Source organism: Sus scrofa, chromosome 13, assembly GCF_054392235.1.
Source record: "Sus scrofa isolate SSC_HxYL_T2T_F1_AM1 chromosome 13, Sscrofa_HxYL_maternal_Yorkshire_Landrace_v2.0, whole genome shotgun sequence".
Taxonomy (NCBI): domain Eukaryota; kingdom Metazoa; phylum Chordata; class Mammalia; order Artiodactyla; family Suidae; genus Sus; species Sus scrofa.
The window spans coordinates 131,330,994-131,345,626 of NC_139395.1; the positions used below are offsets into that span (position 1 = coordinate 131,330,994).

The 14,633-nt window shown below is 36.6% G+C and overlaps 2 protein-coding genes and 1 non-coding gene across 14 annotated transcripts in view; 1 reads left to right on the forward strand and 2 right to left on the reverse strand.

Moving 5' to 3' along the window:
• LOC106505748 (uncharacterized) overlaps positions 1-14,633 on the forward strand; it is a 1,225,997-nt gene that overhangs the window by 1,144,935 nt on the left and 66,429 nt on the right. Inside the window, exon 1 of one of the 2 annotated variants that reach the window (XR_002337759.2) lies at positions 710-1,339. The exons of the other annotated variant lie outside the window; for it this stretch is intronic. The gene's annotated coding sequence lies outside the window, so the exon portion shown is untranslated. Of the gene's footprint in view, positions 1-709; positions 1,340-14,633 lie in introns of those variants that run through there. 2 annotated transcript variants of the gene reach the window in all.
• Positions 1-14,633, reverse strand: part of LOC106505750 (uncharacterized) — a 742,696-nt gene that overhangs the window by 306,884 nt on the left and 421,179 nt on the right. For 4 of the 11 annotated variants that reach the window (XR_014824346.1, XR_014824343.1, XR_014824347.1 and 1 more), the window contains one exon: positions 1,495-1,570. The exons of 2 other annotated variants lie outside the window; for them this stretch is intronic. The gene's annotated coding sequence lies outside the window, so the exon portion shown is untranslated. Of the gene's footprint in view, positions 1-1,444; positions 1,571-4,828; positions 4,930-14,633 lie in introns of those variants that run through there. 5 more of the 11 variants (XR_014824349.1, XR_014824345.1, XR_014824352.1 and 2 more) reach the window with 3 other exon arrangements.
• LOC146397613 (U6 spliceosomal RNA) lies at positions 10,844-10,947 on the reverse strand. Its single transcript, XR_014825432.1, has one exon. It is a non-coding gene; the product is annotated as a U6 spliceosomal RNA (small nuclear RNA).

Consider the following 14,633-nt stretch of genomic DNA (forward strand, 5'->3'; position numbering starts at 1 on the left):
TGAATGAATTAATGTGAAGGAATGGGCTAAGTTCTCTCTCTTAAGTCTTCATGAGAGGAAAAGTGTCAATTTTGTAAGGATAATTATAAAATTTGTACATCCAGGAAGGAGCTTAGTTGTCTTTAGAATACAGCATCATTCTACTAAAATTGAAAGGACACATATCAGAACAAGACCCATGTGCCTGCATTTACATTAAACCATATAGGCAGCTTCAAAGATAATCAAAGATACAAACTATGTCTAGAAGGAGATGATAATCTAACAAGAGACAAGCAAATTACACACATACAACACAGACATAAAATAAGTAAAGAATATATACAAATATGTATGTTAAATTTAAAAGGAGGTTGTTGGAATGATAAGGAAAGCCGATGAACATTAAGTTGGAGAGAGAGTCCACACTGTACCGCTCTGGGCCCTGCTTCTTGGCTGTTTTCCACCACAATTAGTTATCTGGCAACCTTGCAAAATCTTAATAAAAATAACTCATAAGATTTAGTCACATCAGGAAGGCCATCAAAATGAGTGATCACAAATGTTTTGAAAGGGTCACAAGCTAAGTCAGCGTTTAGGATACACATTGAAAAAAAATGCTTTATCTTTTTCATCTCCAAAGAAAACATTAGAAGAATATTGTTACAACCCCGGCGATCTCATTCCATCCCCCAAAAGTTTATTAGTATCACATTATGAAATTTGTGCCATTGTCAGGAGTCTGATAAAACCCCACAGCATTTCTTTCTTTTTTTTTTTCTTTCTCAGAGGAGTAAATTTTTTCTAATACTGTTCTACACATTGCCATGCTTTCTAACTCAGTTTGTACCAGACTATTTGTACCTGCAATTACTTCAGTTTTCATGACCCAAAGGACTTTAAAAAGACGTAACGGCAACATTTGTATAAATAATTACCCTGAAGAGATTGCGTAAAGCACCTCACTGCTCACAAAACCCATTTGCATTGAGTTGTCATTTTAAACTTAAAACCACTCCAATGACTTGTTTGGGCAGATTATGGGTTTTTTCCCATCTTAAAGAGAAAAAAAAAATGATGTTTAGAAAGATTAAGGGAAATTCTCAGTGTTAACATAGCACAAATGATAAAGCAATTCTTCAAAGTCGTGTGTCTGCCTCTAAGACTATGATCACCTATACCTATATGTTGGATGTACAGCTGATAAAGGAGAGCAGGAGGACAACCTTTTCCAGCACCTGTGGCATGGAGGTCCGAGGTCAGATGATTTACTAAACTCAAAATACCGTCATACCAAGAAGTCCATTAATCACCTCTTCATGGTTATCCTGCCTTTCCCACTAGCAATGGCACTTCTCAGGTAAGACCAGTTACACTAATTCTCAGGAACCAATGTCCTGTTCTTTGGGCTTTCCTAATGAAAATGCGAAAAAGATTGAAAAACATTCTCTTGAGATTTTATTACTAACTCAAGGCGTCCTTCTTAATTTGGGGGTACTTCTGTTTAACTCATACCTCCGGACTTCCAGTATTTCCTCAGACTCTTACTATCCAGAACAATCCATTTGGTCCACACTCTGTGAGAAGAACCCTATGCGGGGAAAAAGAGGAAATATTTGGAAATGGTTAGTCTTGCTATCACCCTGGATATTTTAGTCTGCAAGCCTGGGTTTACATAAATAATTCATCTATATTTCTTTTAAAACAAATAACTGCATTTTAAATGCTTAGACTATTACACTGAAAAACTATCTTAATGAAAATAATAAACTGTTACTTGCAAATACATGCTTTCACTGTCAATATGTTCTAAGAGGACACTGCAAGAGAGTAAAAAACTGGATTCTGTGGAAGTTCTCCAGTCGACCTTCCACAGTAAATAAAATGTCCTCTTTCTCTGAGTCATTTTAAGCCTTGATTACATTAACTTTTAAAAAATGCACATAGGAAAAACTATTTTAGAGAAGGTTCTGAAATTGGCATATTTCTTGGAACTCTGGTACCTCATGGATGATAGCATATGTCACTGTTAACCTTGTGTTATGTTTCTGAACCAGTGTCCAGCACAGCCTCTGAGGCCATCTGCTTTCTATGGTTGTCAGCCCTGAAAATAACCTGAGATGGCTGAATCCCCAGAACACATTTTTCCTACTGTTTTGATTAGAAAAGCACTTCCTCCCTAATCTCTCTGTTTTATCTCAAGCATGTATTTGACAATCTTCCTAGGTTTGATTCATTAGTATACGTGGTAGACTTTAAATTCCCAGGTGACATTTGACATTGGGGAAGTTTCAGTGCACATGCAACAGAATGCTACAAATCACATTTGTTGTGCTCTCTGTTCATGGGGGAAAGTACATGTGCTAAATAAAACCACAACGGCAGGAATATTAGGAAGCCCTTATCCTAGTAATTTCCTTGGGTTAATGCTTTCAACTTCTTTCTTACTCATTTAGATACTACTGGTTATACACTTTTCCTATATCTATTATGTTTTCTTGCATCCCTCGATAGTTCCTTGGGGCCCCCCTGACTATCTGTGTCTCGTGGCTAAGGCACACCATCTAAAATGTATGTTCAGGCAAATGATGAAAACAGAATATCTGAAAATTCATAATACTTCATGCAGATTTATGATTCAAATAGGATCATCATTGTCCCAATTAAGCAAGCCTACTTGAAGAAGATGGCTGAAACATTGTTTTTATAAGGAGAGATTTTTTTTTAGAATGTCCTAAATAAAGCTAAAAGAAAAAAAAAATAGGAGAAATAGGAAGAACATTACTAAGTTATTGCACTTAGAAATCTTGGAAACATGTATTAAATTGCTTTGTTTCTGAACTGGATGGAGCTCGGCGGAAATCCTCTTGTGATTTCTTTCACTGCCTTCATTCAATTTTATATTGTTTTGAAGGTCCAGGCAGAGAGGATATGTAATTGGACATTTGGTGAATGCAGAGGAGTGAAATTGCGTCCAAACTTATTAGCTTATCTTCGTTTGAAGAGCAAGGAGAACATTTTATTTCATCTAACTTTTTATAGCAATCAATTAATCCTTTGCTTCAAGGATAGCAGAATGCCTTTATTCATTCTCATGGAAACATTGACATCTAGTGGGTTGCTGCACTAATGCAGGGCAGCTAGAAGGCTAGGAAAAATACTCCAAGTTTTGGGATATTCAATGTTTTATACTCTTTGATTAATTAACCTGGCTCACTGACCAGCTAGCCCCTACTTTAAATTGTGTATTAAAATAATAATTCAAAGAAAGCTGTAGAAGACAAACTTAGCACACTTAACCAACAGCTTGCAGACTGTAAATTAATTCCTAACAATTATTTCTGTTGAAGATTTAATTATTATTCATATGAGCAAAATTCGTTAATGGTTCACTTAATTTTAGTAATGATAGAAACTAACATTTATTTAGTACTGGAGACCTATAAAGTCTGTCACAGTAGTTTTATTTCAGAAATGAAACTCTGAATGAATTTATATCAGAGATGATTTTGATAAATAGCATGAGTACTCTCCCAAAAAAAAAAAAAAAGTTGTGCAGGACCAACCACACTAAATTTTGTATACAATTTAAAGGGCTTCATAGAATCAGTGAATTTGGGGGTTATAAAGAACTCCTTAACTATCAATAAGGATGGAAAACTTGTATATAGTCTTTACTATACACCAGACACTGTTTCAAGATCTGTTAACGTATTGACTCATTTAAGTATCACAGCTTTTCTAAGTATATATTATTATCATCCTTTCCTTTTCTAAGAAAAGGAAACTGAAACACAGAGAGATGAAAATATTTGCCCAAATCTACACAGGCACTAGCAAGCAGAGTTAGGATATAAACCAGGAAAGCTGACCCCAAAATTCACACTGTTCCACTGTCTGGGGCCTCTCACAGAAGGAATATTGCAGAGATGGCTAGCTGGGCAGATAGAAACCTTATATGTTGCTCTCAGCATGGCCACTCTTGCTAGGCAATCTCTTCAGAATAGTTATTTTCCATTCCTCAGTTGCCCAGAGTTGCATCTCAATGGATAAATATGTACTGCCTAGTTGGGAGAGAAGGAGGCAGGTGGGAAAATAAGGCAATATGCTTTGGAGACATTAAAAGGGAGATGAAGTGCAAATCAGAGTTATTAGGACCTTCGAGTCTTAATGTTGGGCTGACAGCCTCTGGGAATACAAAATTCTAGTATATTAATTCCCAAAACACTGAACTTGAGCAAATAATGTTAGTTCGGGGAGCAAGGAACATGACAGATCTTCTTTGTTCTACAGGACCTTTAATCTTTTACTACCATATCTTGTACTTCATAAAGGTTCTTCAAAGCAAACTACCTGCATTAAATCTCCTGTGGTCAAACCAGGAGAGAAGGCTATTATGTCTGCTCCCTAGCATGCAATTTCCCTAGAAGGCAATGAGGTTAAGAATCGGGGTGTATGCACTGGGTTAGCATCCTCCAAGATGTCCATTAATGCAGCCCTGGACCATCTCTCCCCAGAGGCTGCTGGGAGATGAGGGGAAGAGGCTATAGGACAGCAATAAACCTTCCTCAGTAGAGCCCTTCCCCCACACCCCAGAACACTTAGCAGTGATAGAACATTGTCCTTTGGAATCCATTGTCAGGTGGTAAGAGCGGGAGATCCTTAAAAAGATCAGATTATTTCCAATGCATCCTTTATAGACATAGGCACTCAAGTTCTTTGACCCAAGCATCTCTCCTTTGAAATGGACACAGTGAAGAACTTAAAGGTATTATTTCCTATACCTTTCCCAATCTTGGTGCAAACACCTGACAAAGCTAGAAATAAGGACTGTGTCACACAAACGCACCTAGGTTTGTTAACAGCACAGAACTCCTAATGCAGATAAAGAGGAACAGACATGTATGTCCATAGATGGAAAAATGTTTTCTCCAGAGTATCCTGATGAATCTAAAAGAGAAGCACACATGTTTTCCAATTAAGAAAATGCCTGCTGAGCAATGGGTAATGCCATATGTCTGAGCCTCTTAAATGGAAATGAATGGCCAAAAGCTTTTTGATAAAAAGAAAAGAAAAGAATTATTTGTGTTTGTAGCTTATCTTCGTTTGAAGAGCAAGGAGAACATTTTATTTCATCTAACTTTTTATAGCAATCAATTAATCCTTTGCTTCAAGGATAGCAGAATGTTTGTAGCTTGGTGTTTTGAACTTCCAAAATATCACCTTTGTATTTCAGTTATTTCCACTATTATCTTAAATGCACTTGGACTATTTGATGGTGATGTTATAATTATAATTATAATTCTGTAATTGATATAGGAATATTTACCTTTATGTATTCTATCTTTAAAAAAAAATTCTCACTTAAGGAGAGAACTCAGTGGATTCCCAGTATAGGCTTAAGTAATTTTAATATTCAGTGATAAAAGTATGTGCTGTATATATCACCACTGGGCTATCAATTTCTCCCCACAAACTCTTGAGGGATCAAATCAAAAAGCTTTTGAAAAACCAGAATAAACTCCATCTACTACCTCACATTTTCCTTATTATTTTCTAAAGAAATTTGAAAGGCTTGCTCAATAAATGTTAAAAAAATAATAAAAATCAGAGAAAGGTCATAATTTCTTTCAAAAGAGGAATATTTTCTTAAGCCCATCAAGCTGGAATATTCTAGCTATAGAGGAAATAAGTATCCTCATTAAGATAAAACTCTGCTTTCATTTGTCCATTCAGAGTACAGAACTGTGCTCTCCAGATCTAGGTGTCTACACAAAATAATATTTAACTTAATACTTTGTAAAAATGCTAGAAGAATTCATTACAAAGACCTGAAACATGCAATATAATGAGAACCAGGCATAGATTATAACACATAGAACTCAGCTAATAGAAAATATTAGGTTGGTTCTGAGATTGGGTAACTCTTTGTTAAAGACCAATGAAGAAAAATAAAGATCATCCAATATAACTTAAGCAAAGCACTTAAGGTGACAGTTCAGTAAAGAAACACTTATACAAATGGCCAATAAACATTTTTAACAGATATCTAACTTGTCAGTAATAAAAAATGGTAATGCTTGAAGAATAACAAAATGCTTTTTTTTTTCCATCTGTGAGGTTGAGAAAGACAAAAGCACAATTCTCAGAACTAACAAATTCTCAGTGGAATCATTGCTCTCATATTCTTACTATCATTCTGAAGTGTAATATTGTATATTATTTAAAAACCTTAAAATTTTTAATTTTTATGTTGCATTTATTTTTATAAGATTTATTCTAATAAAATGATCAGATTGTACAAAAAGATTTATGTATAAAAATGTCCATAGGAGTTCCCACTGTGGCACAGAGGGTTAAGGATCTGGCATTGCCACTGTTATGGCATAGGCTGCAGCTGTGGCTTGGATTCAATCCCTGATTCGTGAACTTCCATATTTCATGGGTGCAGCCAAAAGAATGTTCATAGAACATGGTAAAAATTTCCAAACAACTTATATGGCCATCAGTGGTGTGTTAGAATATAGATATTTTGCAACTAGGCAATTATTAAATTACCATTTTACAGAAAATGTAATGATATAAAAAGTTCTCAATAATATAGTTAAATAAAAAAATCAGATTATAAAAGATTATATACAGTCCATTTTAAACATATAAATGTGTACATAAACATACACACACATACCCTATAAAAAGATAAAGTTTTACACAAACTCTTATTTTTCTGAATGAATTGGTAAAGAATAATTTTTTTTTTCATCTTTTTAGGGTGGCACCAGTGGCATATGGATGTTCCTAGGCTAGGGTTCAAATCAGAGCTACAGCCGCCGGCCTATGCCACAGCCACAGCCACAGCCACAGCCACACGGGATCTGAGCTGTGTCTGTAACCACAGTTCACGGCAATGCTTGACCCAATGAGCAAGGCCAGGGATCAAACCTGCATCTTCCTGGATAAAGTTGGGTTCTTTACAACTGAGCCACAGCAGGAACTCCAAAAGAATAATTTTTTAAAGTTTTGTACAGAAAAGTACTATCTTTATAATCAGAAAAAATTTTTAGATGTTATTTTTTAAACTAAAATCAGAGCAAACATATCAGACTTAGATATCTAACTATTATTATGTCACATTATTTGTACCAGACCTTACTGAGTGTTTCTTGGATATGAATTTTCTTAAAAAAAATATGCAAACAAATAAACACTATTTGAAGTCATCTCCAAGAAATCTCTCAGTTCTAAAATTAAAGTCCAAAATATCCCCTGGGAAGCTCTAAATATTATTAAAATATTTTTTATGTTTCTTTTTTTGTGTTGAGGCAGTTATTTAGATAAAAAGAAATTGTGTACACAAACACTGTTGAAGCCTAATTAAGAAACTAAAATACCATTAAGTGTGACAATGTAGATAAAAGGACTAGGATACTTCATGTTCTATCTGTAGGTGTCAGCCAGGGAATCTGCCAAGAGTCTTGCCTTAGCTAGCAATAGCTAGGACATCATATGTTCAAGTTCCACCACTGGCACAGAAAAAAGCAATCAGGCTGGTAATCTAGGTCAGGAATTCATTTTAGAACAAATCACAATTTCTTGTGTGTGATTTGCCAAGTAATTTTCCAGTTTCTTTTCATGGTTTTCTGAGAAAGTCCAAATCCATGATTTAGTTACATTACTTGAATTGACAACAAAGCTAGCTATGCACAAGAAAATCATTACTAATATGCTTAAGCACCCTTAAATCTGTTTCTATTTCACTTCTCCCACGTTATTAGGACAATCAGCTTACTCTGGTTTTCCAGTACTTCTAATCAGAGAAATGAAACTGAGGCCTCTTTTCATTATCTGCACATCTTCTTTTTCAGGTCGGCTGATGCTCAATTACTCAAAAATGTGTCAGCACCAAGGATAGTAATACTTGCAGGTCTGTTTTACAGAAAATATTTTTAGTTGGAATTTCTTGATGGATTGACAGCTGATAGCAGTATCTACAAATCCAAAATAGATTGTGGTAGATTTCTACCTAAAAATGGGAAGAAGTGAAAGTTCCCTGGTGGCCTAGTGGTTAAGGATCCAGCATTGTCACTGCTCTGGCTAAGGTTACTCCTGTGGCATGGGTGTGATCTCTGACCCAGGAACTTCTGCATGTCATGAATGCAGTAATTTAAAAAAAGGAGGGGGGGGAGTTCCCATCGTGGCTCAGTGGTTAGCGAATCCGACTAGGAACCATGAGGTTAAGGGTTCGATCCCTGGCCTTGCTCAGTGGGTTAAGGATCTGGCATTGCCATGAGCTATGGTGTAGGTTGCAGACGGATCCCTCGTTGCTGTGGCTCTGGCATAGGCCAGTGGCTACAACTCCGATTAGACCCCTAAACTGAGAATCTCCATATGTCACAGGAGCGGCCCTAGAAAAGACAAAAAAGGGGGGGGGCAGTGGGTTTTGGCACACCAATACTGCCACTGAGAACAAGAAGAAAAAATAAGATAAAATATGGTAATCATCTTTTGAAGTTAGCCGACTGCAGCAACAGAAAAGAGAAATGGAAGAGCCATATTCCAAAGAGGGGAGAACATAGCAGACGTAAATGACCTATGCAGTCACTGTTACCCTAGAGGCATTTGCCAATTTTGTAAATGTGCACAAGGATGAGAAGCTGTTTTGTACCCAGAAAATGAATGCTACTGGCAGACAGAAAAAGAAGCTTCTGGTGGAGATATGGAGTAGGGAGCCTCGGGCATACTACTGGTTTTCCTCTCACAGTAGTTACCACTTTCCAGAGCAATTGCAGGCAGAAAACTAAATCTTCAGCAGAAAATTTCTAAAAGACTAAGTAAAGCTTTGCCAGTCTCATAAAAAAATACCATTAAATAAGTAAGAAGGCAACCCACAAAGTGAGAGAAAACATTTGCAACAATATATTCAACACTTATTGTTTAAATATGCCAGAAACACCTACAAATCATTGAAAACCCATGATACAATCTATTTGGAAACAAATGAGCAAATGAGATGAACAAGCACTTCACAAAAGAACATATCCATTTAGCCAATAACCACACAGAAAGGTGCATTACTTCATTAAGTATAAGGAAAGTAAGAATTTAAATACAAAGATATTACCACTACACATCTACCAAAAAACCTAAAAAAATAATAGATGACAATTGCAAAACCTGGTGAAGATGTAGAGCAACTGAAACTCTCACACAATGCTGGTGGAACTATAAATTGGAAAAAAATGCTTACCAGGATCTACTAAAGCTTAAAATATACATATTCTTTCTTTCTGCCTTTTAGGGCCACATCCATGGCATATGGTGGTTCCCAGGCTAGGGGTCAAATTGGAGCACTTCATTTTGTGTAACTGTATGCAGTTTTTCTGCTTCTTAATTTTTCAACTAAAAACAGCCACAGCAATGCAGGATGCAAACTGCATCTGCAACCCATGCCACAGCTCACGGCAATGACAGATCGCCAACCCACTGAGAGAGGCCAGAGATCGAACCTGCATCCTTATGGATGCTAGTTGGATTCATTTCTGCTGTGCTATAATTGGAACTCCATATATACAGATTCTTGATCCAGGTATTCCACTCCTTGGTGTAAACTCCATAGAAATGTTTAAGTATATGCCTTAAAGACATACACAGGAATGTTTATAATGGCACCGTTCATAATATCCCCTAATTAGAAGCTACCCAACAATCTGATAGTAGCCTGGATAAATAAATAGTAGAATATTTATACAGTAAATACTATTTAGCAGTAAGGATAAACAAACTATAATGGTGTTCAAAAACAGGGACAAAACTAATGGAGAGTAAAAGAAGCTAGACCCAAAGGAGGGAAAATGTTATGATTTTATTAGAAGTTTTGAAAAAAGATAAACAGTCTATGTGGTGTTAGAAGTCATAAAAATAGTTACTCTTAGAGGCCTAACAACTATAAGGGGACAAAAGAGGGTTTCTGAGATCTGTATCACGTTCCATTTTTAATCTGGGTGCGGATCACATGTGTTTATTATTCACTTTGTAAAATTTATTGATACATACTTTTTATTCTACACTTTTTGAAGATATATTTGAATTAAGAGTTTGTATCAAAAGGTATATGCATATATAGAGAGAAGCTGTCGCTAGCTAGTTTGAGATAACTGCTATAGTTTGAGATCAGTGTCAACATCCCAGTGTTCATTAAGTTAATCTGTTAGACAAAATTTAGTTCTACATTTGCGGCAATCATTGAGTACTGAACAAATACTAATTAAATGTCTAATTGCTGTGCGAGTGGGAAAAAACTTAAGTAGGAGATATGGTATGATCCCCAACTTCATTTTACAAAAGCACTTTGTATTTACAAAGTATTTAAATATATTTGGGGAGATAAGACTGGAGGCACAATTAGCAGACAGAATTTGAAGTCTAAACTCCTCTTGAATTGTTGAGAGTTTCGAGTTGATGGAGTTTGGGAAATTGCTCCAGCCACTAAGATATCCTTTGAGGGTCATATTTCTGCTCACAGAACATGATGTTTATTTTTAAGATTTATGCATCTATATTCACAAGGAATATAACAATTTTCTATTCTTGTAATGTCTCTGAGTAATACTGGCCTCCTGACTTTGAAAATATTTCTCCTTCAATTATCTGGAGGAATTTTTTTTAGCATGGTACAAACTTTCGGTAGAATTAATAAGTGAAGCCAGCTCACTTGGAATTTTTTTGTGCATAGATTATCTCTAATAGATCATGGACTGTTTCAGTTATCTGATTTTTTCTCAGTTTTGAGAAATAATTGATATATATGTGGTTTGATATACATTGTGAAATGATTACAATAGATTCAGCTAACATTTTTCTTCTCAAAGAAATATCCTTCACAACTTTGCATGTCATCCTTGCTCAGGGGCCATGCTAGTCTTCTCTGTATAATTCCAATTTTAGTATATGTGCTGCTAAAGCAAGCACATTATCTAATTTTTGAATTAACTTTGGTAGGTTGTGACTTTCTATGAATTTGTCTTCTGCTGGTAATAAATTTTCTTTATACTTTTGGGGGAAAAATATTTGTTTTACCTTCAGTTTTTTGTCTTTTTTTTTTTAACAGCTACACCTGTGGCATATAGAAGTTCCCAGGTTAAGGGTTGAATTGGAGCTGCCGCTTAGGCCTATACCACAGCCATAGCAACATGGAATCGGAGCCACACCTGCGACCTAAGCAGCAATGCCAGATCCTTAACCACTGAGCAAGGCCAGGGATCAAACCTGCATTCTTAATGGACACTACGTTGGTTCTTCACCCACTGAGCCACAAAGAGAACTTTAAAATACATAATTTTAAAGATTTATCTTAAACATTATTTATAACAATTTATCATAATACTATTTGTATTCAAAGGTGAAAAATAGTGGAGGAAGTGCAACAACTTGATAATAACTTTAAAATATGAAAATTCAGGAGATTTACAGTGTTCATAGCAACACGAGATCTGAGCTGTATCTGCAACCTGCACTGCAGCTTAAGGCAATGCTGGATCATTGACCCACTGAGTGAGGCCACAGATTGAACCCACACTCTCAAGGAGAGTATGTCAGGTCCTTAACTTGCTGAGCCATGATGGAAACTCCCCTTCAGTTTTGAAATATATTTTTACAGGGTACAGGACTCTAAGCTGACATGTTTTTACTTTAAAACTCCATTATCTTTTGTCTCAAATAGTTTCTAATTGCAGACTTTTACTTATTTGTTGCTCTTTTTGTACTGTTTAACCTTTTATTCAGCTGCCTTCAAGAATCTCTACTTAGGAGTTCCGGTCATGGCTCAGCCGTAATGAACCTGACCAGTATCCATGAGGATATGGGTTCGATCCCTGGCCCTGCTCAGTGGGTTAAGGATCTGATGTTGCTGTGAGCTGTGATCACAGATAAAGATGGATTTGGCAATTCAACCCCTAGCCTGGGCGCTTCCATATGCCGAGGGTAGCCTAACAAACAAGCAAACAAAAAAAGAATCTCTACTTAGCTTTGTTTTTCAACAGTTTGGCTGATATATACAGATAAGTTTGTATTATGTTCTGGGTAGGATTTTCTAAGCTTCATATATCTGTTGTTCATTATTGTTAAATAATTTTGAAAAATTCCCAGCTATTACCTATTCAAATATTTATTTTACCTACTTCTACCTCTTTCATCCTTCTGAGATTCCAATTATTTATATTTTCAGACTATTTGCTATTAACCCATACCTCTTGAATGTTATGTTCGTATTTTTAGCTCTTTTGTTCACTTCGCATTTCATTTTGGGTAATTTCTACTAATATTCTTCTATATTTAGTCTTTCTTGTCTCAACAGCATCCAGTCTGCTAGTCAGCCCTTTGAAAGAAATCATCACCTCTGATATTCTATTTTTCTTAAATTCTAATATTTTATCTTTTAAAATAATGTTTATCTCTCTGCTGCAAGTCCCCACCTATTCATATATGTTCTCCATTTTTGACTAGATTTTTAACATATCACAGTAAATTTAAACTTCTGTCTTATCTAACATCTATTATCATCACTGTGTCTGACTCTGTAGATTATCTTCTTACAATGAGTCATGTTTTTTCTACTTTTTGTGTGTTATGAAACTTTTGATTGAATGTTGAATATCACATACCAAAGAACAGTAGAGTCTGTTCTTTGAGGAAAATAGTGTTTATTCCCAGAGATGGGCATGACTCTTCTCTCAAGCTATCAGTGGAGGTAGGGTTCTATACAATCTAGTCAGTAATTGACTTGGGTTTGGTTTTGCTGCAGTTGTCACTGTCCTCAGAGCATTACAGAATTCAAATACCTTCAGTGTGGGCTGCCATTACCTTCTTAGCGTAGAACTAGGGCTGGGGATTCCAGTGCTCTTATTCTACCCTGCCCTTTCAGAAACCCAGGCATGCATTCTTGTCTCTTGGTGGGTAGCTTCTGCTTGTTATTGGTGCGTGTTTTTTGGTGGGTGTGAGAAGGGTTGTTAGTTCTGCCCCAATCTCAAGGCCCTGTTCACATGGGCCTTGTGGGTGAAGCATTTTTAGCATCACTTCATCTTCTCCCTCCCACAGCAGCCACATTCTTTTTAAAATCTTTGTCAGATCCTGGGCAAGAGATAATTTTCTGGACCTTCACATGTGGTAGCAGATCTCTACTTTGTAGTGGTGCAGGTGTAGTGTCCATCATCCTCATACTTGGTAGCAAGTGTTTTCTATCCTCCCCCAGTAGTTTAAGGCTTTTGTTTCATATAAGAAAAATATCTGGTTAAGTAAGCTGTGTTTTTCACAATGTTTTGTCACCCATGTCATCTAATCACCTCTGGTCAGGAGGTGGAGAGGGGTTTTCCAACCTCCTGTCCTGCACACAGTCTTACTTTAAGCATTTATTGTAGATCCATGGAGAAGAGTTTGTGAGTGAAGACAAACTTCCTTGTGTATGGAGCTCTTCACCTACTCTTGGCCCTTGAGAAGTGTTTATAGTATAGACTGGGTTTTTTTTCTAATATATTTACATGACACCAAGTATTCTTCTCGTGCTCTGCCAAAGTTGAAAAGATTCGTGTCTGCTCTCCTCCTCCCAAATGATCTTTCACTTTTAAGAATTCAGTTTTTGGAGTTCCCATCATGGCGCAGTGGTTAATGAATCTGACTAGGGATCATGAGGTTGTGGGTTCAATCCCTGGCCTTGCTCAGTGGGTTAAGGATCCGGTGTTGCCACGAGCTGTGGTGTAGGTCGCAGACGCAGCTCAGATTCCGTGTTGCTGTGGCCCTGGCATAGGCTGGTGGCTACAGCTCCGATTAGACCCCTAGCCTGGGAGCCTCCATATGCTGCAGGAGCGGCCCTAGAAAAGGCAAAAGGACAAAAAAAAAAAAAAAAAAAAAAAAAAACAGAATTCAGTTTTCTTGGTTGTCTTTTGACTTCCCCGCTCTAATGGCCCTGGGATAATTTATGATTTTGTAAATCATCTTTCTCTCATCATTAGGATGGGAGCCAAATTCTTTTGCAGCTTTCGGCATCCTACATGGAAACAGAAACTTACCTATTAGGATTTTGATTGCAATTAAAACCTACAGATTAATTTTGAAAGAATTTTCCCAAATACAACGTGAGTCTTTTAAACCACATAATTTATTATGAAACTTTTGATTGATTAATTTATGGCAATCATTGTACTAATATAATAAAGTATTCACCCCTACTGAAAATAGCCCTTACTGAAGTCTACATTCTTCTCTGGCGGCAAATGCAGGGAGTAAATGTGAAAGTAAGATAGTGATGCCACCTTTTTTCTCATTTAACAAGACATGATAACACCCACTCAAAGTCAAAAAGCTACTACTTAATTGCAGATATAAGATGACAATCCTGATTTACTGACCCCATTTCATGGGTCTTTCCACTACCCATTTTTTTTAATGGCTGTACCTATGGCATATGGAAGTTCCTGGGCCAGTGACTGAATCTGAGCCACATCTGCTATGCAGGATCTGTGGCAATGCCGGATCCTTTAAGCCACTGCATCAGCTTGGGAATAGAACCTGTATCTCCACAGAGACCTGAGCCACTACATGTGGGATTCTTAACTCACTTGCCAGAGCAGGAACACCAACACTTTTAAAATTTATAATTTCTT